This window comes from Triturus cristatus, chromosome 3_1 (assembly GCF_964204655.1).
Source record: "Triturus cristatus chromosome 3_1, aTriCri1.1, whole genome shotgun sequence".
NCBI lineage: Eukaryota > Metazoa > Chordata > Amphibia > Caudata > Salamandridae > Triturus > Triturus cristatus.
In genome coordinates, this window is record NC_140583.1 from 198883148 (window position 1) to 198909461 (window position 26314).

The window sequence follows — 26314 nt, forward strand, 5'->3', positions numbered from 1 at the left end:
GAGGTACAACAGAAGGGAGTGAGCTTCAGCCCCTTTGAGCTTCTGTATGGGCCCCCTCTCCAACAACATCTGAGTTTGGTCAAGGAAAGATGGGAGTAAGCCCCCTGGAAGAATCTCCAAGATTGAGTGAACTCCATGCTGGCCTCCAGGAGCCAAATGGCTAAGTTGTGTAAGCAAGCCTCAAACAACTGAGAAGCCAATCAGATTATGATGAAAGAGTGGTATGTCAAATTTTACCACTGGAATTGCAGCCTGGACAGAAATTGTGGGTTATAGAACCTGTGGAGCCATGGCCCTCTAGGACCATTGGACTGAGCCCCATGAAATGACTGAGAGGGGTAAGCCACCTACCTGGTGGGCCTCAAGAACCACAGGCAACCCCACAGGGTGCTCTAAATTAATTGCCCCAAACCCCACTTTCAGAGGTCATAGTTCCCAATGCCGTTGGTGACAAGTGGAGAAGAGAAGGAGGAGAGTGAGCCTCTCACTGACCTCTTAGACGCCAAGGAAAAAGATGGGTTTGTGAAAGGAGTAATCTTCTCTCCCAAACTAACTCCTGAATAGCACAGAGACTGCCACCAAGTGTTGTGATAATACTCCCCTTTGTTCTCCCTTATTCCTTGCACTACCCACCTGTGTACCCATTATGTGGACACAGCTGACAACCTTCCTTTAAAGAATAAATCCTACAAGTTGTCAGATAAGGGGAGGGGCAACATTAAGAGTAAAGTCTCTACAATGCTGGAATTGGGGGTGATCGAACTCTCCGGCAGTCCCTAGTCCATTCCTGTGGTTCTAGTACTAAAAGCTGCCCCACTCGGCACCACACCTAAAATAAGATTCTGTATGGATTATAGAGGGCTAAACTCAGTCAAGACAGATGCTCATCCCATCCACCAGGCTGATGAGTTTATTAACAGAGGCGCTGGCAGTACCTCAGTACCTTGGATCTTACATCAGGTTACTGGCAGATCACCGTAACAGAAGGTGCCAAGGAGATGTTCGCCTTCTCCACTCCAGAGGGCCACTATCAATTTCCTGTGACGTCCTTTGTACTGAGGAATGCCCCTGCCACTTTCCTAAGGTTGATGAACCAGGACCTTGCTGGTATGGAGGCCTTATCAGCTGCTTACCTGGATGACATAACTATCTAACCCCAGAACCCACCGACCACGCACGCAACCTGGAGGTCATCCTCGACTCCGCCCTCTCCATGACCAAGCAAGTCAACGCCATCTCCGCGTCCTGCTTCAACACCCTCCGAATGCTCCGCAAGATCTTCAAATGGTTCCCCTCCGACACGAGAAAAACCGTCACCCAGGCCCTCATCACCAGCAGACTGGACTACGGCAATGCCCTCTACGCAGGAACAACAACCAAGCTCCTGAGACGGCTGCAATGTATCCAGAACGCCTCAGCACGACTGATCCTCGACGTCCCCCGACGCAGCCACATCACAACCCACCTGAGAGGCCTGCACTGGCTCCCCGTCAACAAGAGGATCTCCTTCAAACTCCTCATCCACGCAAACAAAGCCCTACACAACGCCGGACCAGCATACCTCAACGACCGACTCAGCTTTTACACCCCCGCCCGCAACCTCCGCTCTGCCAACCTCGCCCTCGCCACAGTTCCACGCATCCGGAAAACCACCGCCGGCGGCAGATCCTTCTCCTACCTCGCCGCCAAGACCTGGAAAACTCTCCCCACAGACCTGCGTCAGACCCAGGACCTGCTAGCCTTCAGACGACATCTCAAGACCTGGCTCTTCGATCAGTAGCAATAGCAGCAACTCCCCCCGACATCCCCAGCACCTTGAGACCCTCACGGGTATGTAGCGCACTTTACAAATGTCGTGATTGATTGATTGATTGATCTTCAGTAGCAGCTGGAAGGACCACCTTCTTCACCTCCTTGAAATGCTTCAGGCTCTGTAACATGCAGGCCTGACTGTTAAGGTCAGTAAGTGCCATATAGGGCAGGGTCTCTGGTGTACTTGAGACACCTGGTAGGCAGGGGTAAGGTGCAGCCCCTCTAGGCTAAGATTGAGACTACCATTGCCTGGGAGCTATCCAAAACCCAGACTGAGGTCAGAGAATTCTTGGGCCTCCCTTGGTGCTACAGGAGGTGTGTCAAGGGATATGGCACTATTGTCGCCCCCTTGACAAAGCTGACTTCTAAGAAGCAGTACAGAAATGTGATTAGACCGAGGCATGACAAAAAACATTTGACTCTGTGCTCAGGGCCCCTAACTTCTTTCTGGAGTTTATTGTTCAAACATATGCCTCAGAACATGGCACGGGGCAGCTTTCCTGTAGATAAATGAAGAGGGCCTAAAACAACCTCTAGCCTTAATCTCTAAGAGGTTACTTAGAAAGAGAAACTTTTGCTGTGGTTTGGGAACTCAAAAGTGGAGGCCATACCTGTTTGGCACTCAGTTCTTGATTCAGACTGACCACAGGCCTCTCAGGTGGCTCATGCAAAGAAGAGTGTGAATCCAAAACTGTTGAGGTGCTACATTTCCCTACAGGGTATGGACTTCACGGTGGAACACAGACCACGGTAGACCACACCAATGCTGATGGTCTATCCAGGTTCTTCCACCTTAGTGATGAGAACTCCCAAGAGTCTGGGTAAATCTCTCCACTTTCAGCTGGGCGGACATGTGTTAGACCTGTTATATTTAGGGTGGTCTTCCCGCCTGCTTACCTACACTTTTTGCTGTATCTTTGTGTTGACTGTAGGACTCTGGGCACTTTACCCATGCTGACCAGTTCCAAAGTGTATGTGCTTCTCCTCTAAACATGGTAATGTTGGTGTATACATCATTGGCATATTTAATTTGCTGGTAAGTACCTTGTAAAGTAGTATACCATATACCCAGGGCCTGTAACTTAAATGTTACTTGTTAGCTTGCAGCACTGATGGTGTCACCCCAAATAAGTACCTTTTCAAACCAGTCTCAGGCCTGCAATTGCAAGGCCTGTGTGTGCAGTTTGCTACCACTTCGACTTGGCATTTAAAAACACTTTAACCAACCAAAAACTTTCCTTTTATTGCATATAAGCCACTTCTAAGGTAGGCCCTAGGTAGCCCTATGGGCAGGTTGCTGTGTAAGTAAAAGGTAGGACATGTACTCCAAGGGAAATGTGACCGCAAATGACCCCGTAGCCAAGGGATGGAGCTAATACTAGCCTACTTAGGATGTGCTCCTGGAACATAAACCGTGTTACTGGAAAATTAACCCACTCAGATCTACATGACTACCTGAGAAGCTTCGATGTCATCCTCCTGCAGGAGACCTGGTTGGCTGTCCCAGCTCACATCCAAGGTTACACAAACTTATCCTCAGCTGTGAAAAGGGTGAAATACGGACACTTCTCAGGGTCTCACGACTCATATTTCAATAGCACATATAGCCCCAGCAGCAGCACTAGCCATCCAATTTGCAGGGAGGGGTGCAACAAAATGCACTCTACCTATCAACAACGCACAAGGCAATACAATTTTCTATAACATCTACGTCTACCCAAAGGGAAAGGCTAAACACTGCAGGAAAATAGTACAAGAACTAATGAGGCTAGAGGAAAGGAACAACTCCACAAACTGTAATATCAGGGGACTTCAACTTGCACTTATTAGTTGCCTCCACCAGTGACCTAGCAGTAACTCAAACTGCACTTTGGGAGATACCAGTTCAAGAAAAAAACATACTTGGTTGTCAAACTAAAATAGGTTGCTGTTTGCTGGATGACCTGTAACACCTACGTTTTAGAGCCCTGAACACCAGATTTGCAGGGAACAACCCACTGGCAGCTACATATCATTCCATCAGAGTCAGCACAGTCATAGATTACACATTTATACCCTTATCAGTATTTCAACATGTCTATTCATATCAAATCAGAGACAGAACTGGTAGTGATCGACTCCCTCAGGAGGTATTCTACTCTCCGAACATAACTGCCCCAAAACAGATTGTGGAGACGATGGATAATGTTAGAATCCGGGTTCTCTGGTTGGCACAGGTAGGTACTTGTGACAAGCAGGGAATCTCTCCTCTAGTCAGGGTAAGGGGTTACACTCTTAAAATAACCCCTGCTCACCCTCTAGGTAGCTTGGCGCGAGCAGACAAGGCTTATCTCAGAGCGTTATAGGTTAAGCATTTGTGAACACATACAGTAACCAAGTGACAACACTACAAATGGACACCACACAGGTATTTATATTAAAAATAAGGATTCTTTATAGAGGATTATCACAAGACCATTAAACGATTAAAAATACACAATACGGTTGCTTAGTTGGTAGAAGATTGCTTAGTTTCTCTTAAGTTCTTAAATGCGACACTTTAAGTCAATGTACCTTAGATGCGACACGCAGGGCAACGAAAGTGTTGCAGCGATGCAGATGCGTTGAAGTTCTTGGTGCAAAAGAAATAAAGATGGGATCTTCCAGATTCGTTACGCTTCTCCGATGTTGCGAGTAGGCTCGACTCAATGCGTCAGCACCAGCGGCGTCACCCTTGACGAGATGCGACGACAGCGGCCTTGGCAGCGACACTCTTCCCCGACGTTGCGAGACGCTTTCGCTCGATGCGATGCTGCAGCGGCGACACCCCTTCTGCGAGATGCGACGACAGCGGCTCCGACGGCGGCACGCTTCTCCGTGGATGCGAGGCTCTTTTCTAGATGCGGTGCAATGCGACAACTACGATGGCTGTGATGGCGACATGCTTCCTCCTCGATGCGAGACTCTTCTCTCGATGCGGTGCAATGCGACAGCTATGATGGCTGCGATGGCGACACACTTCTTCGGCGTTGCGAGACACTTCCGGAATGATGCGAGACGCTTCCGCTCGATGCGATGCTGCCGCGGCGACACTCTCTGCGAGATGCGACGGCAACAGCTCTGACGGCGGCACGCTTCTCTTCCTTGCGTCGCGCTTCCAGCTCCTTGCGACACGCAGTCCCTCAGAAGGCCCAACAACAGCAGCAGGCACTTCCAAAAGACTCTGGGGAGCTGGGGGTGAAGTCCACTGGTCCTGGGACTTCGTTCAGGGGGCAAGCTCAGTTCAGGCCCTTGGAGATCTTTTTAAAGCACAAGTTGAAGCAAAGTCTTTAGTAGTCTTTCTCCTCTCCTTCAGCAGCAAGGCAACCACTGCAGGCCAATCCCCCAGGTCAGGGACAGTACTCCTCCTACAGCTTTCCCAGTTTCTTCTCCTCTGGCAGAGGTTCTTCTTGTTTCAGCAGGATCTAATTTCTTGGGAGCAGGGTCCCAATACTTATACCCCTAATTCCTTTGTTCCTCTGGGGTTGAGGGGCCTTTGCCCAGTCCAAACCAGTTCTTGAGCACTCTGTTGACATGACTCTGCCTTTCTATTCAGGGTGCAGGGCAGAGACATCAGCCGCTCCACAGGGGGTGGAGCCAGCATTGTGGTAGCAGAGCACAACCCTATTCAGAGCCCAGGTGCACTCCTCCCACCCATCTGGCTGCCAATCTTCCTATTCACCACCAGGCTACCTAGCCCTGCCCCTCTGGGTTTCCCCAGCCCTGTCACTCACACAACCAGACAGGCAGATACACATCATAGCAGAGGCGGGCTGAAATGGCAAGCAAACAAATACCAACTTTCTAAAAGTGGTATTTGCAAACACAGAATATTAAAATAAACTTTACTAAAAGATGTACTTTATTATTCTGAGTGCAGGCATACTAAACTCGAATTTCTACCATGTTCCCCGGGTCTGTAGGATCATAGAATGTAACAAATCTAACATGGCCTATGGAGAACAGGTAGCCTTACAATAGTGAACAACGAAAATGGCTGTAATTCACTATTAGGACATGCCACACACATCAGGGCTTGTCCTACCTTATGCTTACAATGCACCCTGCCCTTGGGCCTACCATAGGGGTGACTGATATGAAGTTAAGGGAAGGTTTAGGGACTGGCAAGTGTGTGCACTTACCCAGTCAGCAGTACAGTACCAGACTGCACGCAGGTTCTGCAATGGCAGACCTTAGATACATTTTACCAGGCCGCTTCAGTGGGTAGCACAACCAGTGCTGCAAACCCACCAGCAGCATTTGTATTTACAAGCCCTGGCACTCCTGGTGCACTTTACGGGGGTCTGACAGTAAACCAAATGAGCCAATCATGGAATCCAACCAACATATACATTTTAAATAGGGAGCACTTGCACTGTGGCACTAGTTGGCAGTGGCACAGTGCTCTGAGCAGCTAACACCAGCAAAACACATGAGGCACAGCAACAAAAAGTGGAAGGGAGACTCACGCCAAGGTGCCAGGTCTAACACGTGTCCCCTCCAGCTGAAGAGTGGGGAGAACTACCCTACCCCTGGGAGTTCCTCATCACTAAGGCGGAAAAATCTGGACAGACCGTCAGCATTGGCATGATCAGTACCAGGGCGATGTTCCACCGTGAAATCCATACCCTGTAGGGAAATGGACCACCTCAACAGCTTTGGATTCTCACCCCTCATATGCATCAACCATCTGAGGGGCCTGTGGTCTGTCTGAACCCGGAAGTGAGACCCAAACAGGTACGGTCTTAGCTTCTTCAGCGCCCAGACCACAGCAAATGCCTCACGCTCAATAGCACTCCATCTCTGTTCCCGTGGTAGTAACCTCCTGCTAATAAAGGCTACAGGTTGATCCCAGGTTGATCCCCCCTGTGAAAGAACAGCCCCCACACCATGCTCTGAAGCGTCTGTCTAAACGATAAACTCTTTGGAGAAGTTGGCAGCCAAAAGCACGGGCGCCATGCACATAGCAGCTTTCAGGGCCTCAAAAGATTTCTGACATGTGTCAGTCCAGATCACCTTCCTGGGCTGCTTCCTTGAAGTCAGCGCTGTCAAGGGGGCAACAATGTTGCCATACCCCTTGACAAACCTCCTGTAGTACCCGGTGAGACCTAGGAAGGCTCTCACCTCTGTCTGGGTTTTGGGCGACTCCCAATTCAGGATGGTTTCTATCTTGGGTTGAAGGGGTGCCACCTGGCCACTCCCAACTTGGTGCCCAAAGTACACCACTGAACCCTGCCCGATCTGGCACTTACTCACCTTGATCGTGAGGCCTGCCCTCTGCAGCGCCATCAACACTTCCCAGAGGTGGCGCAGGTGTTCCTCCCACGTGGAGCGGAACACTGCGATGTCATCCAGGTATGCTGCACTGAACGAATCCAGCCCAACCAACACCTGGTTGACCAACCTCTGGAAGGTGGCAGGTGCATTTTTCATCCCAAAGGGCATAACCTGGAACTGGTAGTGCCCATCAGGGGTGGAAAATGCTGACCTCTCTTTGGCCCCACCGGTCAAGGCGATCTGCCAATACCCAGACGTTAGATCAAATGTGCTAAGGGAGTGGGCAGGTCCTAGCCGATCTATGAGCTCATCAGCTCTGGGGATGGGGTGTGCGTCAGTCCTGGTGACCAAATTGAGTCCTCTGTAGTCCACACAGAACTGGAGTTCGGGTGTGGCTCCTGGCGCTGCAGCCTTTGGGACCAAGACCACTGGGCTGGCCCAAGGACTGCTTGAGGACTCAATTACCCCAAGGGCAAACATCTTGGAGAGCTCCTCCTTGATGCAGGCCCTTACCCTGTCAGTCACCCTGTAGGCCTTGTGCCTCACAGGTGTACTATCCCCAGTGTCCACATCATGGACGCACCAATCAGTGACACCGGGAACCAGGGAAAACAGGCCAGAAAATTGTCCCAGCAGCTGGCGACAATCATTCTGTTACTCAGGGGTCAGGGCGGAAGAGAGGATGACACCATCCACTGACCCATCTTGCTCTTCGGCTGACAGGAGGTCAGGAAGAGGCTCGGTCTCCTTCTCCATCCCAGCATCTGTCGCTAAGAGCATGCCCACTTGGGACCTCTCCAAGTGGGGCTTGAGGCGGTTGACATGTAGGACCCTTAAGGGGTTCCTAGGAGACTTCAGGTCCACCAAATAGGTAACAGGACTCTTGCGCTCCACCACCTCAAAGGGACCGGTCCACTTATCCTGGAGCGCACAGGGCTCCACAGGGGCCAAGACCCATACCTTCTGTCCAGGCTGAAGCTCTACCAGAGTGGCATTCTGGTCGTACCACCGCTTCATCTCCTCCTGGCTGGCTTCCAGGTTTGCCTCAGCAAGTTCCCTGAAACGCCTAGTCTGGTTTCTGAAGGCCAGCATGTAACTATATACATTCTGGGGAGGTTTCCTGGGAGATTACTCCCAGCCTTCCTTGACCATCACTTAGAGGTCCCCTCACTGGGTGTCCGTACAGAAGCTCAAAGGGACTGAACCATAGAGACTTCTGTGGCACCTCTCTGTAAGCAAAGAGGAGGCATGGTAAGAGGACGTCCCACTTACGCCTCATGGGTCCTTCCAGGCCCATTATCATGCCTTTGAGGGTTCGGTTGAATCTCTCAACCAACACGTTTCCTTGGGGGTGGTAAGGTGTGGTGAACTTGTAGGTTACACCACACTCTTGCCCAAGGGATTTCATATATTTAGATATGAAATTGGTACCTCGGTCAGACACCACCTCTAGAGGGAATCCCACTCTGGAGAAAATACCCATCAGCGCACGTCCCACCACGGGGGCCGTCACTGTCCTCAGAGGGATGGCTTCCGGGTACCGGGTGGCATGGTCCACCAGGACCAGGATGAACCTATTGCCCATCGCTGTCCTGGGATCCAGTGGCCCTACAATGTCAATTCCCACTCCCTGGAATGGGGTACCGACCACAGGGAATGGTTGGAGTGGAGCCTTCTGCTTCCTTCCACTCTTCCCACTTGCCTGGCAAGTTTGGCATGTTCTGCAGTGAGTATCTGAACTACTGCACATTTGGGGCCAAAAGAAGTGGGTGACAAGCCTTTCAAAGGTCTTGTCCTGCCCCAAATGTCCTGCTAAGGGTACATCGTGAGCCAGCCCCAGTAGGAAGGCTCTGAAGCGCTGGGGTACCACCAGCACACGGGCTGACCCAGTCTCAGCAACCTTAGGCTCAGAATACAGGAGGTCGTTCTCCCAGTAAATGAAATGTGTTCCGGACTGATCACCGTTGGCCTGGTCTGCAGCCTGCAGCCGCATACCCACAAGAGAAGGGCATTCTTTCTGCTCCCTGCAGAACTCTTCCCTGGAGGGTCCTCCTTCTTGCTGCCAATGGGTCAGCTCAGGCAGGTCCCCCAGTTCAGCTATCTGTTCCCCTGTAGGTTCCAGGGCATCCCCCTCAAGGTCTGCTCCCTCCTGGACCGTGGGAACTTCAGGGGCCGGTTTCCCGCGCCCCCTGCACCTTCTCTTTAAGGCCGGTCCCTGGGCCTCCCTCTCAGGCTCCAGGACCTCTTGAGCACCTCTACTGGCTGTCATGGACTGTGTGGTGACACACACCCAATCCGGCATATGTTGGCATGTTGGCATATGTTGGCATCTCCAGGTGAGCACTCCGCTCCACCTTAGCCCAAGGTGAGCTCCCCAAGTCATTCCCTAACAGACAGTCTACGGGCATGGCGGGCCTCACAGCTACCTGAAGAGTACCAGAGACCCACCCCCCCACTGAAAGGGAACCTGAGCCACTGGGCAGTGACTCTCGGTGTTGTCGGCGGCAACAACCGGATAGAATGCTCCTGGGACAACCTGCTCCTGAGACACCAGGTGGCGCTTGACAGCCGTCACACTGGCTCCTGTGTCTCTGAGAGCTTGAACCCTATGGCCATTTATGGTCACCCAATGCCTGTATTTTTTTAGTGTTCTCAGGCAGCTGGGTTTGGGGGACCACTTCATGGTCTCCTAATGAGACCAGGGACATCTCTGTGGGACCCCACCCACCTTGGACACCCATCTCCTCCCCCAGGGCAACACTAGTCACCTGCCGGAATGGAGCACCAGTGGGTGCTGGTTTACCAAACAATGGACACTTCACATCAGAGGCAAAATGCCCCATGTTACTACACTTGTAACATCTGATGGGGCCCTTCTGAACAGGTGTACCTGTCGGGGCCACGGTCGGTTTCTGTGGTGGGGGAGGCTGAGAACCTTTCCCTTGGTTCCCTTGGGGATTACTTTGGGGCCTCTTCTGGAACTCCCTCTGTTTACCCTTGTCCCCCCCACTCTTCTGCTGGGGACCCTGCCCACCTTTGGCGGAATCTCCCACTTGACCCTTATGGACCCTGGTACTGACCCAGCGGTCCGCCTCCTCAGCAAGCTTCCTAGAGTTAGTCAGCCTACTATCAATCAGGTGCTGGCGTAGCTCAGGAAAACGATTACTGGACAAGTGCTCCCATGCCATTAAATCAAGAAGCCCTTGAAAATCATTAACTTTGTTACCCTTCACCCAACCATCCAGTGCGCTGCAAAAAAAGTCACATACTCAACATACGTACTGTTTGGAATCTTGGTGCAACCCCTGAACCTTTGCCTATACAACTCAGGGGTCAACCCATACCTAGACATCAAAGCAGCCTTCATATGGCTGTGGAAATATGGATTTTTCTGGTCAGTTATGTCCCCTATCTTGGACCCCAACGGTTCTATGTGTATGTCACAAGTACATGTACGTTCCCTCCAGTTCCAGTTATGAAGACGCAAATACATGTGCGTCCACCGTCAACATGTCCTCTGTCAGATCCGCCATGAATAGGCCGGATATTCCATTCCTAAGTATGAAAGGCCACCGGTTTTATATGGTTCACTTATGCCATTTTACAGTCCAGGCAAGTAGGCCCTGATTCTGTCGTCAAACTCTTCTTGCCTTCTGCCTCTGAAAGCTCCAGTCTGAGCCTGCATCTGTGACCATGAACTTTGTCTCATTCTCTGCGCGGCTCACAAAGCCTGACATCAGCCTATTCTCTGCCAAGAACTGTATTTCACCTTCGAGTTATCTGCTTCCCCCTCAGCCGATGCATTCCTGCCTAGTAGTTTAAGTAAACATTATTTCAGCCACCGAGCAAAAGGCCCGGCTTCTCTGCCCTTATGCAAGTAATTCATAGTCCTGTTACTATGGAAGATTCCTGCCCTCGCATTTAGTGTAGACACTTAGACGCTTGTACACGCACGCACAGTTAGTATAGAATAGATTCTGTTCGGGAGTCCTTCTTTATGGATAACATAGTTCTTTAAACATAGGATGTTAGATATGATTTGGGATTAGGTTGACTTGACCCCCCAGACTTCTTGTCTCCACATGTGGAGCTAAATGTCAAGTCCCCTTCACCCCCTAGTTACACGTCAATTACACGTCATGCTGCTGCGCGCGCATCTATGCCAAGTATTATCTTATGGATCCACCTATATGTGACATCATAACCAATTACGTTCCTTTTTACTCCTTATTACACCCATTTTTGGTTACGCAGATATATCGTCATTTTCCTTATCAATTGTTACGCCTACTGCATTCGCCTCATTGTAATGTATGATCTATAAAAGTCATTTCATGTCAATAATGTATGTACTTCACTTCCTGAACCTCCGTGGTGATGGAACTTGGAGCAACCGATTATAATCGTTCATTGGAATAAAGCCCATTCCGAACCTCTAATACCACGGATTCTGCCTCTCATTTTACTGAGCTATTTAATTATGTTTCTGTATCAAATTAAGTCCAGGTAAAGGAAAATTATTTACCACATGAATGGCGCCCGAACAGGGACACTTTCTCATCTCACGCGCCGGCGGTGAGTTGCAGGCCCGGTCTCCTGCCACAGCTGGACGGACAATAACGCGTACCAGCAGGATTTCCTGTATCTCCCTCCGGTCAAGCGGGGGCGACTGAGGCTGCGATCAACACCCGGACGAGGCGGTGAGAAGTGCGAAGTATCCCGACCAGAGCCTAGCTGAGAGAGCAAGATCCGAGGTATACAGAGACCCACCAGTTCGAAGTCAAGCCCAGTGTCCGACGAGTCGAGTCGAGTCCAGTCCGGTTCAAGTTCAAGTTACCGAGGCCTTCCGTTTCCGAAGCTACCCGGTGAGTACCATTGCTGGGGAGGCATTTCTGACGTGCACATAGGTTGTGCCGGTCAAGACGGGTTTGGGTACACAAATCCGTTCTGCACTGTTTCAGCAGTGTATCTGTACTGTTTAGCAGTATATCAAGTATTCCGAAGTATCTAGTTAGTGTCAAGAATTAAGCTTGGTGATTAGTTATGCAGACGATCATCATTGTTGTTTCAGTTAAAGGTTTAATGTTTAATGTTTAATGTGTTTAAGTACGTTCTGTATATTGTGGTATGAATGACTGTTCATTATCGTGTTTATTGTATTAAGTCTGTTCAAAAATCAAGTATCAGGTCAGTTGGTCAAAATCAAGTATAAGGTCAGTTCCCAATATGCCGTTCTTTTCAAAACTAAGACAGATCACTACGAGAAAAGGGGTACTCGAAGAAGCCGTTCCCATTCCTCCTAGGGACACTCCAGGGTACTTCATGTATCATAAACATGGCCTAGACGCCATATTATTTCTTGATTTATGGGTAGACTACACCAAGGAATTACCAGAAAGTCAGAGGTGGCCCACAGCGGGAACCTGGGATGCAGAGTGCATCATGAAAATAGAAGAAGAGTTATGGAAAAGGAAAGTCAGACAGTCACAGAAAGACGCCGTTGAGTTATGGCGTAAAGAATCACATAGACGAACAGAAAAAGCACGTAGACAGGAGGAGAAGAGTAAAGAGAATTCCAATAAAGTTCAAGAAAATCTATTGATTGAGGAAGGTATCCGAGTAAAATCAGAACAAGTAGACAGACAAAGAAATGCCCTTATGAATGGTATGTATCCCCTTCTGGCCGAAGGATTACCTAAGGCTACCCCAGAAATACCGAAAGACTTGCCACCCCCATTGTTCCCAATAAAGGTACATCCTAAGGGGCATCCTAGAACCGCAGAAGACGTTTTTCTTTCCTCATATTTAGATGACGCAGCTCCCGAATATGCTAATTCCGCCCCGCATAGACCGCATACCAGGGAGGTCCAACGCCAAGATCCAGCACCCGTATCCCTACAGCAACAAATCGAGTCACAAGTTCTGGCAAGCACATCTGTTTCTGCATCCGCTCCTACAGCTACTTCTATAGCTGTGTCCACACCTGTAGTTGCTGTGTCACGTTCGACGAATCCTTTCACACCCGACACCCCAGATGGGGCCACGGGAGGTGCTACCAATATCTTTTCTACGCCACCCAGAATAAATAAACTTACTTTTCAAGAGTCAGCACATTCACGTACACCCAAACTCATAAGTGCCCGTACGCTGAAGGAACTTCTTATAGATTGCAGATATGACCCTGTGCCCGGTAAAGAGCGTCATTGCGTATCAGACGAGCCGCAGTATATTTAGGGAAGTTACCAGGAATGACTGCGCATCTAGATAATATATACCATTTTGTCCAAACAGGGCGAGATCCAGAATGTATTAACAGAGCTATGGAATACCAGAAAGTAGAGATACAGGGGGAACTGTTACGTTTCCTCATAAACTGTGTGATCAGAAATCAAGACCGACCGGGGGTAGACCCGGAAGCAATGCAAATTCTTACAAGATGGAGCCAGAATATATCAGAAGGGAGACATGATAAACAAAATTGTATAATAGCCATGTGCCGAAAGATCCGTAAAGAAATAGAACGCCTACACGAAGAGAGATTAGAGGTAGACGAGTTCGAACAAAGCGAGGAAGAAGGGTCAGGACCGCCCACAGGGCAGTCAGAAACTATAGCCTATGTAGGTAAAAGAAGATCTTGTAATAGTACGAGATGTCTTATTGACCCGATACGCCCGATATGTCCAGACAATAACAGGGGTTTCCCAACACCCATAGTCCATATAAGGTCTAACGAGCATTCGTTCCAAACAGCTGACAAATTACTCCGAGAACGAAGGGGTTATCATTTCCTCGAATCTATGGATGAACAAGATTTAGCCAGGGCAGCTGTCCATTGGGTTGACAGTCCCGGAAAATATAGTGATGATACAGTAGCACGCACATTTTTGAATCTCACCCCAGATGAACAGCAGTTAGCTGGGATTTATATGATTCAACAACTCATTATACTACATCGGAGTCAGCGTTCGGACCCTGGTCCCTTACCTGACATATTGACTGAATTGCTTATGAATAAATGGAGAGGTGCAGGTACTAAATTAATTAGAGAAATTCTAGAATCAAGAAAGCAGTATATTCTTTTTGTATGTTCAGAACATGTCTCATTGCCCGTCAAGGAAAGAACCACGTATCACATGGATAGACAGAATCCCTTACGAGAAGTGCACCCAATAAAGGGCGAGGACAATGAGTTTAAACGCGTATTTGTATATACGCCCATATCGAAAATAGAATTGTTACAAATGAAGAAAGTGGTACCCAGTCATGACAAAGACCCAGCGGGTTTTCACCGAGAAATTAAAGACATGTTACTCATGGGAGAGTATACCTATCCCGACATTATGACAATATTAAAGGTATTGATGCCTGCTGGCATTTATGAGAAACTCAAGGAAAAAGAGTGGGAGGTAGGAGACCAAAAGATAGAATGGTCAGTATTAGAAGCGGAAGAAAAGGCCCGAACTGCAGGAGCAGGACTTGGGGATAAAACTAAAGCACTACCAGGTTTATTAGTACAGGTACTGCCACGTTTATTAACTACGAAAAAGGAAGATTGGGGTACAATTTCAGCCTGTAAACAGAAGCAAGATGAAGACACTAGTGATTACTATGCCCGATTTGAAAAATGTTTTGGTATAAATAGTGGCATAAAAGCAAGTAGCGAATCATACCCACATCTGTTTGTAACAAAATTAGTAGAAAATGCCCTGCCACCAGTAAAGAATAGAGTATTAAAATTCGAGAGTACCTGGCAAGGTAACACTCCATCACAAATGTTACAAATGTTACAGTACCATCATAATAGAATTAGAGAGGAACAAGAACATGAACACAGACGCATGAAAGACACGAAAATGAAAATGTTAGTTTCCCAGACAGTTCCAGCTGAAGGACATAAAAAGGGTATGACACATTCCGATTCAGCAGGACCTGTAAAAGGGACATGCAATTATTGTAAAAAGCCAGGTCATTATGTACACGATTGTCCAGTTTTAAAACATAATATCGCCATAGGTAAAACACAAGAAAGATCACGGCCATTTAGACAAGATCAGAATGAACAAGGAGCTCTGCAGCATGCCCAGGCCATGCCAGCCGCACAACAGCCAATACAGTTTGTGCCAGCTGCACCACCGTTGCCTGTTGCTGCCACACAGACAACAACACGACAAATGTATCAGACCGCACAGTATGAATATCCTGAGTATCAGCGTTACGCATGAACTAGCCTAGAGAGGGAAGTTGACTTACCCCTTATCGAGATACCTGTAGATCAAGAAGGACCTTATGTACACAGTGAATTATTAGGTCAAGATAGAAAATTTTTACTCGATACAGGGGCAAGTCGAACAACTATAAAACGTAGTGAAGTTCCAGGGGCACCCCTCTCAGGCTCACAAAATATTTCCCTTGGTTTTTCAGGAAAACCTATTGTTAATGAAGTGTCACAGCCTCTGCCACTTACGATAGGACCTCTGACCCGAACTACAGATTTATTGCTTACTAAATCATGTCCAGAAAACCTGTTAGGAATAAAAACATTAAAAGCTCTAGGAGCTATAATATGTTGTTCTCCGGAAGGAGTAAGATTGTTTTTACGTGATTTTAAAGGTCACTATGTATCTAGAGACATGGATCCCCGACTGCAGACTTTACCTACACGTCTATGGGCACAAGGCCCTACTGATGTTGGTTGCATGAATATTACACCATATCGAGTCACATTAAAGGCAGGAGTGGTGCTACCACGAATGCGACAATACAAGTTACCACCAGATGCTGTAGTGGCTTTACTACAAATCATTGACGAGCTCATTACCCAAGGAGTAGTTGTAGAAACAGACTCCAATGTATGTAATTCACCAATAATTCCGATTCTTAAACGAACAGATCCAAAGGTCCCGCCAGTCTATCGATTGGTTATTGATCTGCGCGAGTTAAACAAATGCATTGTGCCACAATTCCCTGTGGTCCCAGATATCTCGTCATTACTGACAGCTATTGATTCCGAAGCGACATTCTTTACTGTAATTGATCTCAAGAATGACTTTTTCAGCGTCCCAATAGATCCGGAAAGCCAATATTTATTCGGATTTAGTTTAAATGGACGTAGCTTTAAATTCTCACGCGCACCTCAAGGATTTACAGAAAGCCCCAGCATCTATAGCCAAGCACTGAAACGAGAACTTGACAGTATCCACATGCCAGTTAACACTGCTCTGCTTCAATACGTCGATGATCTGCTGATCACCGCCCGAAGCGAACCCGAATGTGAAAAAGCATCACTGACAGTTTTACAATTTCTAGCCGAAAAGGGGCACAAGGTGTCCCCTTCTAAGCTGCAATTCTGTGTCCAGCGAGTTATTTATCTTGGACACTCGCTGTCCAAGGAGGGAAGGCAGCTTACACCAGACCGCATTCAGTTAATAGCTAACATGCCAATACCCAAGACACAAAAGGAGGTGCGGGCTTTCATAGGCCTCACTTCATACTGTAGACAGTGGATTCCGCAATATGCATTTCTAGCAAAACCACTCATTCAGTTGACAACCCAGGAGGCAGCCACATCGACTGTTCTCCCTTGGACTCAGGAACATACACAAGCTTTTGAAAGCCTAAAGAAAGCTTTATGTCAAGCACCTGTTTTAGCAACGCCATGTTACAGAAAACAGTTTACACTCTTTGTTACAGAACGCGAAGGTACTGCTTTGTCAGTACTCACACAGGAACAAGCAGGAGCACACAAACCATGTGCTTATTTTTCTAGTACATTAGATCCCGTAGCTCAGGCTTTGCCTGCATGCCTGAAATCAGTAGCAGCGACAGCTTTAGCAATCAGACAAAGCGATGCCATAGTGTTAGGACATCCATTGACAGTTCAAGTACCACACACAGTAGAAGTCCTTGTAAATAGAACACAAACACAACACTTGACTATAGCGCGACTTACAGGATACGAGCTTACATTGTTTCAGCCACACATAGAAATCAGACGCTGTAACACATTGAATCCTGCCACACTTTTGCCAGTAACCGGAACAGACCCACTAGCTCATGACTGTATTGAAGTTATTACTATAACGACAAAACCCAGACAAGACTTGACAGATGTCCCATTGTCAGATCCAGACCTGACGTTGTATGTAGATGGTTCATGTATGAGAACAAGTACAGGAGAGTTAGTGGCTGCTTACGCAGTCACAACAGATACAGAAGTCATTGAAACTAATCGTATTAATACTTTGTCAGCTCAAGCCGCAGAGCTCATCGCTCTGACACAAGCCTGTATTCAAGCCACAAGTAAAAAAGTCAACATATACACTGATTCACGTTATGCATTCGGAGTTGTACATGACTTCGGCGTGCTGTGGCGAGAGAGAGGTTATTTAACTTCCCACGGTGCCCACATTCAGCACGGACCCCTCATTCATGCCTTATTAGATGCAATACATCTACCTACTGCAATATCAATTATGAAATGTAAGGCTCATACAAAGGTTACTGATATCATTTCCCAAGGCAATGATTTAGCCGACAGAACAGCTAAACAGACTGCTCAAACTCAAACCCCCGACATGACAAAGACAATAGTCCCGATGCCGACACATTGTATGACAGTTAAAGACCCTACTCTTGACGTAATTGACATACAGACACATGCTACACCAGACGAAATAAAGAAATGGACTGAATTAGGAGGGATCCAAACGGACCAAGGATGGATGATGAAGGAAAGGTCTGTATGGTTCCTTCCTGATTCAATGGTCCAAGTTATAGTTAACACTATACATAGTCCAGCACATCTAGGAGAAAAAGCTATGCTAGACAGCATTCAACACATTTGGTTCAATAAACATTTACGAGCAGCAGCCAAACAAAAAGTCCGTACCTGTATGATCTGTTGCCAGTTCAACCCAGGAAAAAGCGTTCCCGTAGAACAGGGTGGATTTCATCCTCCTGATCACCCTTTTGAAGTCCTCCAGATGGATTATATCCAGATGGAACGATGTCGAGGATTCAAATATGTTCTCGTAGTTGTCTGCGCTCTGTCCCGTTGGACGGAGGCATACCCGGTTTCAGATTACACTGCCCCGACTACTGCCAAACAGTTGGTTCGAGAATTCTTCCCACGATACGGTTTACCACGTGTTGTCTACTCAGATAACGGCCAACCGTTCTCATCCGAATTAATGAAACATGTTTCACTTCTGCTAGGATATCAGTGGAAATTCCACTGTGTTCGACACCCCGAGGCAGCAGGTCTCATAGAAAGACATAATCAGATACTGAAAATCAGACTGTCCAAAATATGCAGAGAGAAAGGTGTCGACTGGATAGTAGCATTACCAGTTGCACTCTTTTACATGAGAATGGTAGCACACTCTCGAACAGGGCTATCCCCGTATGAGGTGATCTTCGGCAGACCACCAAATATGTGGGGGACGCCTATACCACGCAAAATAACTGATATTGACTGTAATATGCTGACAGATTACTTGGCTTCCTTGATGTCTGCACTACAATCTTGTCGTTCACAGGTTGCTGCAGCATTTCCCGACAACACTGAGGTGAAACCCCATGACGTAGTTCCGGGTGATTTCGTGTTTGTGACAAATTTCGACCGAAAGACTCAGCTGGAGCCCAGGTGGAAGACACCCAAGTTGGTTCTGCTGACCACAAGAACAGCCGTGAAGATCGAGGGCCGCAAGGGCTGGATTCATTCAAGTCATATCAAGAAATTTCATGGACAATCCGCGGATATAGACATTGTGCCCTGCACTCCCTCACAGACTGATTCAAAACTTCCTTTGGTTGAAAAGACTGAAACCGAACTCTATAAAGTTAAATTGAGGCCTAGAACGTCAGACGATTTGATTGTTTAAGTCCTCTCCTAGGTGAAGCGGTTGAATCTGTCTCTGACATGTATCCTCTAGACCTGAATCATGGACAGTCGCGGAAAATGCTGAAACGACAGGCGTATTGTAAATCACTGCGTAGCCATTGCATAGTGACATTAATAATCTTGTTTTTCTTGAGTCTTTTAATAATTACTGCAAGCATATTGTTGCACATATATTACCCTATTTCTAAACATGTTTATAATGTTACTGCTGAACATTCTTTTAGTGACTTACCCCCGCATGAATTGTCTTATAGACTTGCGCTGCGCAATAACACTTTCATTAGTATGTTACATCATTCCCATCAGACTAGTAATGCCACTAATTGTTGGGTGTGTGGCCGGCTTCCTCCCTATCAGAATTATGAAGGAGTCTTGCCATTCTTTCCGCACCCATTTACACATAATGGCTCCTGTGGAGCATGGCTTAGTTTAATCAATTCCATAGACTCAGACACAGCAGTTTACCAAGATCAGTGGGTATGGGGAAACCTAAACCTAGTTTTACTCAAGGTCTGCTACCCTGACAAGGAGGGTCGCCCCAAAAGAACAGGAACTGATCTAGAAAATGAAGTATATGGATTAGGTAATTTTACACCTAATCTCATGATTCTAAATGTCGTATCCGAAGTTGAACTAGTCTTACCCACCATGTCAGTATTCCCAGCGAAGGGTGAATTGTGTGTAAGAAAGGTTGGTTCCATACATATGGGCCATAGTAAATGCACTACTACAGTAGAATTCAGTGATCAAGGCAAATCCTCATTCAGAGCTTATCGCCACTCCTACTTTATATGTGGTCAGACTGCATATATGCGTCTACCTCTAGATTGGGATGGTACCTGCTACATTGCATTCCTTTTGCCACCTGTTTTCCTAGCTCCTCCTGATTATTATAGAAATATTCATTTAGTACACAATAGAGAGCGGAGAGATCTCCCGATTGTCGATTACACTGAAACAGCATGGGAAAAATACACAGATTTCAATAAAGGCATCTTTCCCTATATAGGTACTGTTACTAATAGTAAACTAATACGTAGATTAACTAGAACCCTTGAAGCAGTAGTGAATGAAACTATTTCCGCCTTAGGCAATTTAACAGAAGAGCAGTCTGCTATGCGGATTGTTGTGCTTCAAAATCGTCTTGTCCTTGACGTCATCCTGGCTGATAGGGGCGGAGCTTGTAGGGTCATCGGATCAAGCTGCTGCGTATTCATACCAGAAAATTCGCCATCAGTATATAAAGCCATAACTCGCCTTCATGAGATTGTAAATCAGATACACCAGAACCCAGGCACTTGGACTTGGTCCAGTTGGTTTTGGAGTGTGATATCAGCCTGGGGATGGAGAGTTCTATCTTTCCTAGGTATTGGCCTTCTCATAATATTCAGTTGCTGTCTATGTCTACAATGTGGACCAGCGATCTGTGGTCTGTGTACCACCTCGTGCATTCCACCACCAAGATTTCATTCGTCACGGAAGAAGAAAGAAGAACAAATGATGCTATATGAACAGATCAATGGATTAATGAAGATTGATATCTCTTGACGGGCAAGTAGGGGACAAGGAGGGAATGTGGAAATATGGATTTTTCTGGTCAGTTATGTCCCCTATCTTGGACCCCAACGGTTCTATGTGTATGTCACAAGTACATGTACGTTCCCTCCAGTTCCAGTTATGAAGACGCAAATACATGTGCGTCCACCGTCAACATGTCCTCTGTCAGATCCGCCATGAATAGGCCGGATATTCCATTCCTAAGTATGAAAGGCCACCGGTTTTATATGGTTCACTTATGCCATTTTACAGTCCAGGCAAGTAGGCCCTGATTCTGTCGTCAAACTCTTCTTGCCTTCTGCCTCTGAAAGCTCCAGTCTGAGCCTGCATCTGTGACCATGAACTTTGTCTCATTCTCTGCGCGGCTCACAAAGCCTGACATCAGCCTATTCTCTGCCAAGAACTGTATTTCACCTTCGAGTTATCTGCTTCCCCCTCAGCCGATGCATTCCTGCCTAGTAGTTTAAGTAAACATTCTTTCAGCCACCGAGCAAAAGGCCCGGCTTCTCTGCCCTTATGCAAGTAATTCATAGTCCTGTTACTATGGAAGATTCCTGCCCTCGCATTTAGTGTAGACACTTAGACGCTTGTACACGCACGCACAGTTAGTATAGAATAGATTCTGTTCGGGAGTCCTTCTTTATGGATAACATAGTTCTTTAAACATAGGATGTTAGATATGATTTGGGATTAGGTTGACTTGACCCCCCAGACTTCTTGTCTCCACATGTGGAGCTAAATGTCAAGTCCCCTTCACCCCCTAGTTACACGTCAATTACACGTCATGCTGCTGCGCGCGCATCTATGCCAAGTATTATCTTATGGATCCACCTATATGTGACATCATAACCAATTACGTTCCTTTTTACTCCTTATTACACCCATTTTTGGTTACGCAGATATATCGTCATTTTCCTTATCAATTGTTACGCCTACTGCATTCGCCTCATTGTAATGTATGATCTATAAAAGTCATTTCATGTCAATAATGTATGTACTTCACTTCCTGAACCTCCGTGGTGATGGAACTTGGAGCAACCGATTATAATCGTTCATTGGAATAAAGCCCATTCCGAACCTCTAATACCACGGATTCTGCCTCTCATTTTACTGAGCTATTTAATTATGTTTCTGTATCAAATTAAGTCCAGGTAAAGGAAAATTATTTACCACATAGGAATTATAATCATCTGAAGGCAAATCCAGCAGTGTATCTCGCCCCTCACTAAGGAACCGTCCCCACAACCCCGCTCCCCAATCTTTCTCAGGGACCCGGTGGAAAGACATGGCTACCTCATAGGCCTTAAACCACTGCCCTATGTCATCATTCTTGAAGAATTCCTTAACCACATCCATGGGTATGTACACCCTTGACTCTGTCTGCACTGACGGTGTGCTGCCATCAGAGGGAGCCTTTTCTAGACTCTGGGCTTTCAGCTCCATCTCCCTCAAAACCTTTTCATGCTCATATTGTAGCTTCTTTTCTTCCAGGGCTAACTTTCTACTCTGCATTTCCAATTCTAACTGCCCACTTAACTTGAGCTTGGCCAGCTCCAATTCATGCATCCTACACTCTTTTCTATCTGCCAGCTCCTCTGGAGATAGACTGTGGTTAGAAACACTGCTACCAGCAGGGGAAGGGGTCGTCCTTCCTCTTGAGCCCACTGGCCCATCTAGCTGCTCCTCTGCATTATCATCATCCATGACATTCCTTGCTTCTACCCAGGCCCTCAGCGCCTTGTAGGACTCTGCCTTGTTTTTACATCCAGTTGTAGAAACTTTAAACTTTTTGCAAAAGGATTTCAGCTGCTTGGCAGTGTAGTTTTCCAATTTCTCTTCTTCCCATACCAATTCAGTATTTACAGAGACTACGGATGCTGCTTTCTCCACCATGGTTAAGTTTGGCAGTACTCAAAAATAGAAAGTCCCAAAAAGAAATCTACCAACAAGTATTGGTCGCATTTAAGGTCTGCACTCACTAAGTAGTGTTCACCAATCACTGTACATGAGTCACAAATGCAAGTCCAGAATCCTCACCGCTGACCACCAATGTTAGAATCCGGGTTCTCTGGTTGGCACAGGTAGGTACTTGTGACAAGCAGGGAACCTTTCCTCTAGTCAGGGTAAGGGGTTACACTCCTAAAATAACCCCTGCTCACCCTCTAGGTAGCTTGGCGTGAGCAGACAAGGCTTATCTCAGAGCGTTATAGGTTAAGCATTTGTGAACACATACAGTAACCAAGTGACAACACTACAAATTGACACCACACAGGTATTTATATTAAAAATAAGGATTCTTTATATAGGATTATCACTAGACCATTAAACGATTAAAAATACACAATACGGTTGCTTAGTTGGTAGAAGATTGCTTAGTTTCTCTTAAGTTCTTAAATGCAACACTTTAAGTCAATGTACCTTGGATGCGACACGCAGGGCAACTAAAGTGTTGCAGCGATGCAGATGCGTTAAAGTTCTTGGTGCAAAAGAAATAAAGACGGGATCTTCCAGATTTGTTACGCTTCTCCGATGTTGCGAGAATGTTCGACTCGATGCGTCAGCTACAGCGGCGTCACCCTTGACGAGATGCGAAGACAGCGGCCTTGGCAGCGGCACTCTTCTCCGATGTTGCGAGACGCTTCCGCTCGATGCGATGCTGCAGCGGCGACACCCCTTCTGCAAGATGCGATGACAGCGGCTCCGACGGCGGCACGCTTCTCCGTGGATGTGAGGCGCTTTTCTGGATGCGGTGCAATGCGACAACTACGATGGCTGCGATGGCGACACGCTTCTTCCTCGATGCGAGACTCTTCTCTCGATGCGATGCAATGCGACAGCTACGATGGCTGCGATGGCGACACGCTTCTTCGGTGTTGCGAGACACTTCCGGAATGATGCGAGACGCTTCCGCTCGATGCGATGCTGCCGCGGCGACACTCTCTGCGAGATGCGACGGCAACAGCTCCGACAGCGGCACGCTTCTCTTCCTTGCGTCGTGCTTCCAGCTCCTACGACACACAGTCCCTCAGAAGGCCCAACAACAGCAGCAGGCACTTCCAAAAGACTCTGGGGAGCTGGGGGTGAAGTCCACTGGTCCTGGGACTTCGTTCAGGGGGCAAGCACAGTTCAAGCCCTTGGAGATCTTTTTAAAGCACAAGTTGAAGCAAAGTCTTTAGTAGTCTTTCTCCTGTCCTTCAGCAGCAAGGCAACCACTGCAGGCCAATCCCCCAGGTCAGGGACAGTACTCCTCCTACAGCTTTCCCCCTTCCTTCTCTTCTGGCAGAGGTTCTTCTTGTTTCAGCAGGATCTAATTTCTTGGGAGCAGGGTCCAAATACTTATACCCATAATTCTTTTGTTCCTCTGGGGTTGAGGTGCCTTTGCCCAGTCCAAACCAGTTCTTGAGCACTCAGTTGACATGACTCTTCCTTTCTATTCAGGGTGCAGGGCAGAGACATCAGCCGCTCCACAGGGGGTGGAGCCAGCATTGTGGTAGCAGAGCACAACCCTATTCAGAGCCCAGGTGCACTCCTCCCACCCATCTGGCTGCCAATCTTCCTATTCACCACCAGGCTACCTAGCCCTGCCCCTCTGGGTTTCCCCAGCCCTGTCACTCACACAACCAGACAGGCAGATACACATCATAGCAGAGGCGGGCTGAAATGGCAAGCAAACAAATACCAACTTTCTAAAAGTGGTATTTGCAAACACAGAATATTAAAATAAACTTTACTAAAAGATGTATTTTATTATTCTGAGTTCAGGCATAGTAAACTCGAATTTCTACCATGTTTCCTGGGTCTGTTAGGATCATAGAATGTAACAATTCTAACAGCCCATTCTGGCCTATGGAGAACAGGTAGCCTTACAATAGTGAAAAACGAAAATGGCTGTAATTCACTATTAGGACATGCCACACACATCAGGGCTTGTCCTACCTTATGCTTACAATGCACCCTGCCCTTGGGCCTACCATAGGGGTGACTGATATGAAGTTAAGGGAAGGTTTAGGGACTGGCAAGTGTGTGCACTTACCCAGTCAGCAGGACAGTACCAGACTGCACGCAGGTTCTGCAATGGCAGACCTTAGATACATTTTACCAGGCCGCTTCTGTGGGTGGCACAACCAGTGCTGCAAACCCACCAGCAGCATTTGTATTTACAAGCCCTGGCACTCCTGGTGCACTTTACAGGGGTCTGACAGTAAACCAAATAAGCCAATCATGGAATCCAACCAACATATACATTTTAAATAGGGAGCACTTGCACTGTGGCACTGGTTGGCAATGGCACAGTGCTCTGAGCAGCAAACACCAGCAAAACACATGAGGCACAGCGACAAAAAGTGGAAGGGAGACTCACGCCAAGGTGCCAGGTCTAACAGATAACACTTATGACATCAATTAGAAATGACTTAAGGTCTCTACACCTCTACTCACGCAACTACCGTGATCTCGGATGGCACTATTCAGATGCTCAGAGGCACAGATATCAATTTAGTTCCCATGTGGAAGTCCTTCACGAAACATTGCAGGATGCATATGTAAAAGTCATCAAAGCAAAGTCTGCCAACAAAACCCTGAACAAGGGAAAGGTTACAACACAAGACAACAGTATTTGGCAGCTTAAAACCGGAACAAACAGGGCGTTGCATAGCCTACGGAAAAGTCCTGGTGACCAGCCCACCCTTGCAACCATAAAACAACTCAAAACTCAGACAAAAAAATTAAAATGGGTCATAAAAAGAGCCCAGGAAGATGAACTTTGGGCAAAATTACATACAGATTTAAAACACAACAGTGCAAGATTCTGGACCTTGGTCAATCTTCTCCTCCTACCTAGCCATAGAGGTATTTACTCCTACATTCTTGAAGCCACATTGGCACAGTCTTTAAAAAAATGTTTTAACCATTCAACAATAAACAACCTCCATAAGAGCTCTTGGGAAGCCATAGCTCCAAAGCCATTTGAAGAGTCAATTGGGATGGGCACAGAGGTAATCAAAAGGCAAATAGCCAAAGGGCACAGGGACCTGACCCCTGTGACATTCCCCCAGCAGTGTTCAAATATAAACCATCCTTCCGGGCACAAGTCCTAGCACCAGTTTGGACAGAGATTAGAAGCACAGATAATTTGCCAGCATCTTGGAGAGGCTCGGTTATATCGCCAATATTTAAGGGCTGCTATACATTACTTCCAGCAAATGATCAATTAATCGCCCTAATTGACAATGAGGCCAAATATTTTGCTGGAACCTTGCTCGAGGAGCTGTCATTATGGGCCACCAGCAACACCATCATACCCTTCTCCCAGAAAGGGTTCTCAAAAACATCTGGCATAACAACTAACATACCGACAATCTCCCTCCTAATGGACAATGCCCGTGGCACCAACACACCTTTATTTTGCTGCTTTATTGACTTTAAAGCAGTCTTTGTCAACATCGATCGGGGAAGGCTGTGAGGCAAGTTAGCAGGCTGGAAAATACCCCAAAGCCTGCTGAACATGTTCCATTTGGACACCTGGGTGCAGGTCAAGATAGGGGTTGGAACACACCTCTCTAGGAAAATCCCAGCCACACGTGGTTTAAGCAGGGGTGTGTTCTGGTTCCAATATTTTTGAGTCTTTTTCTGGCTGACCTGACAGTGCAACTACAGTCTTGCAATGCTCCAAAACTAGGCAGCAAGAAATATCAAGCTTCCTCTACGCTGACGAGGTGGTACTGGTTAGCAGCACGCAGGTGGGGCTGT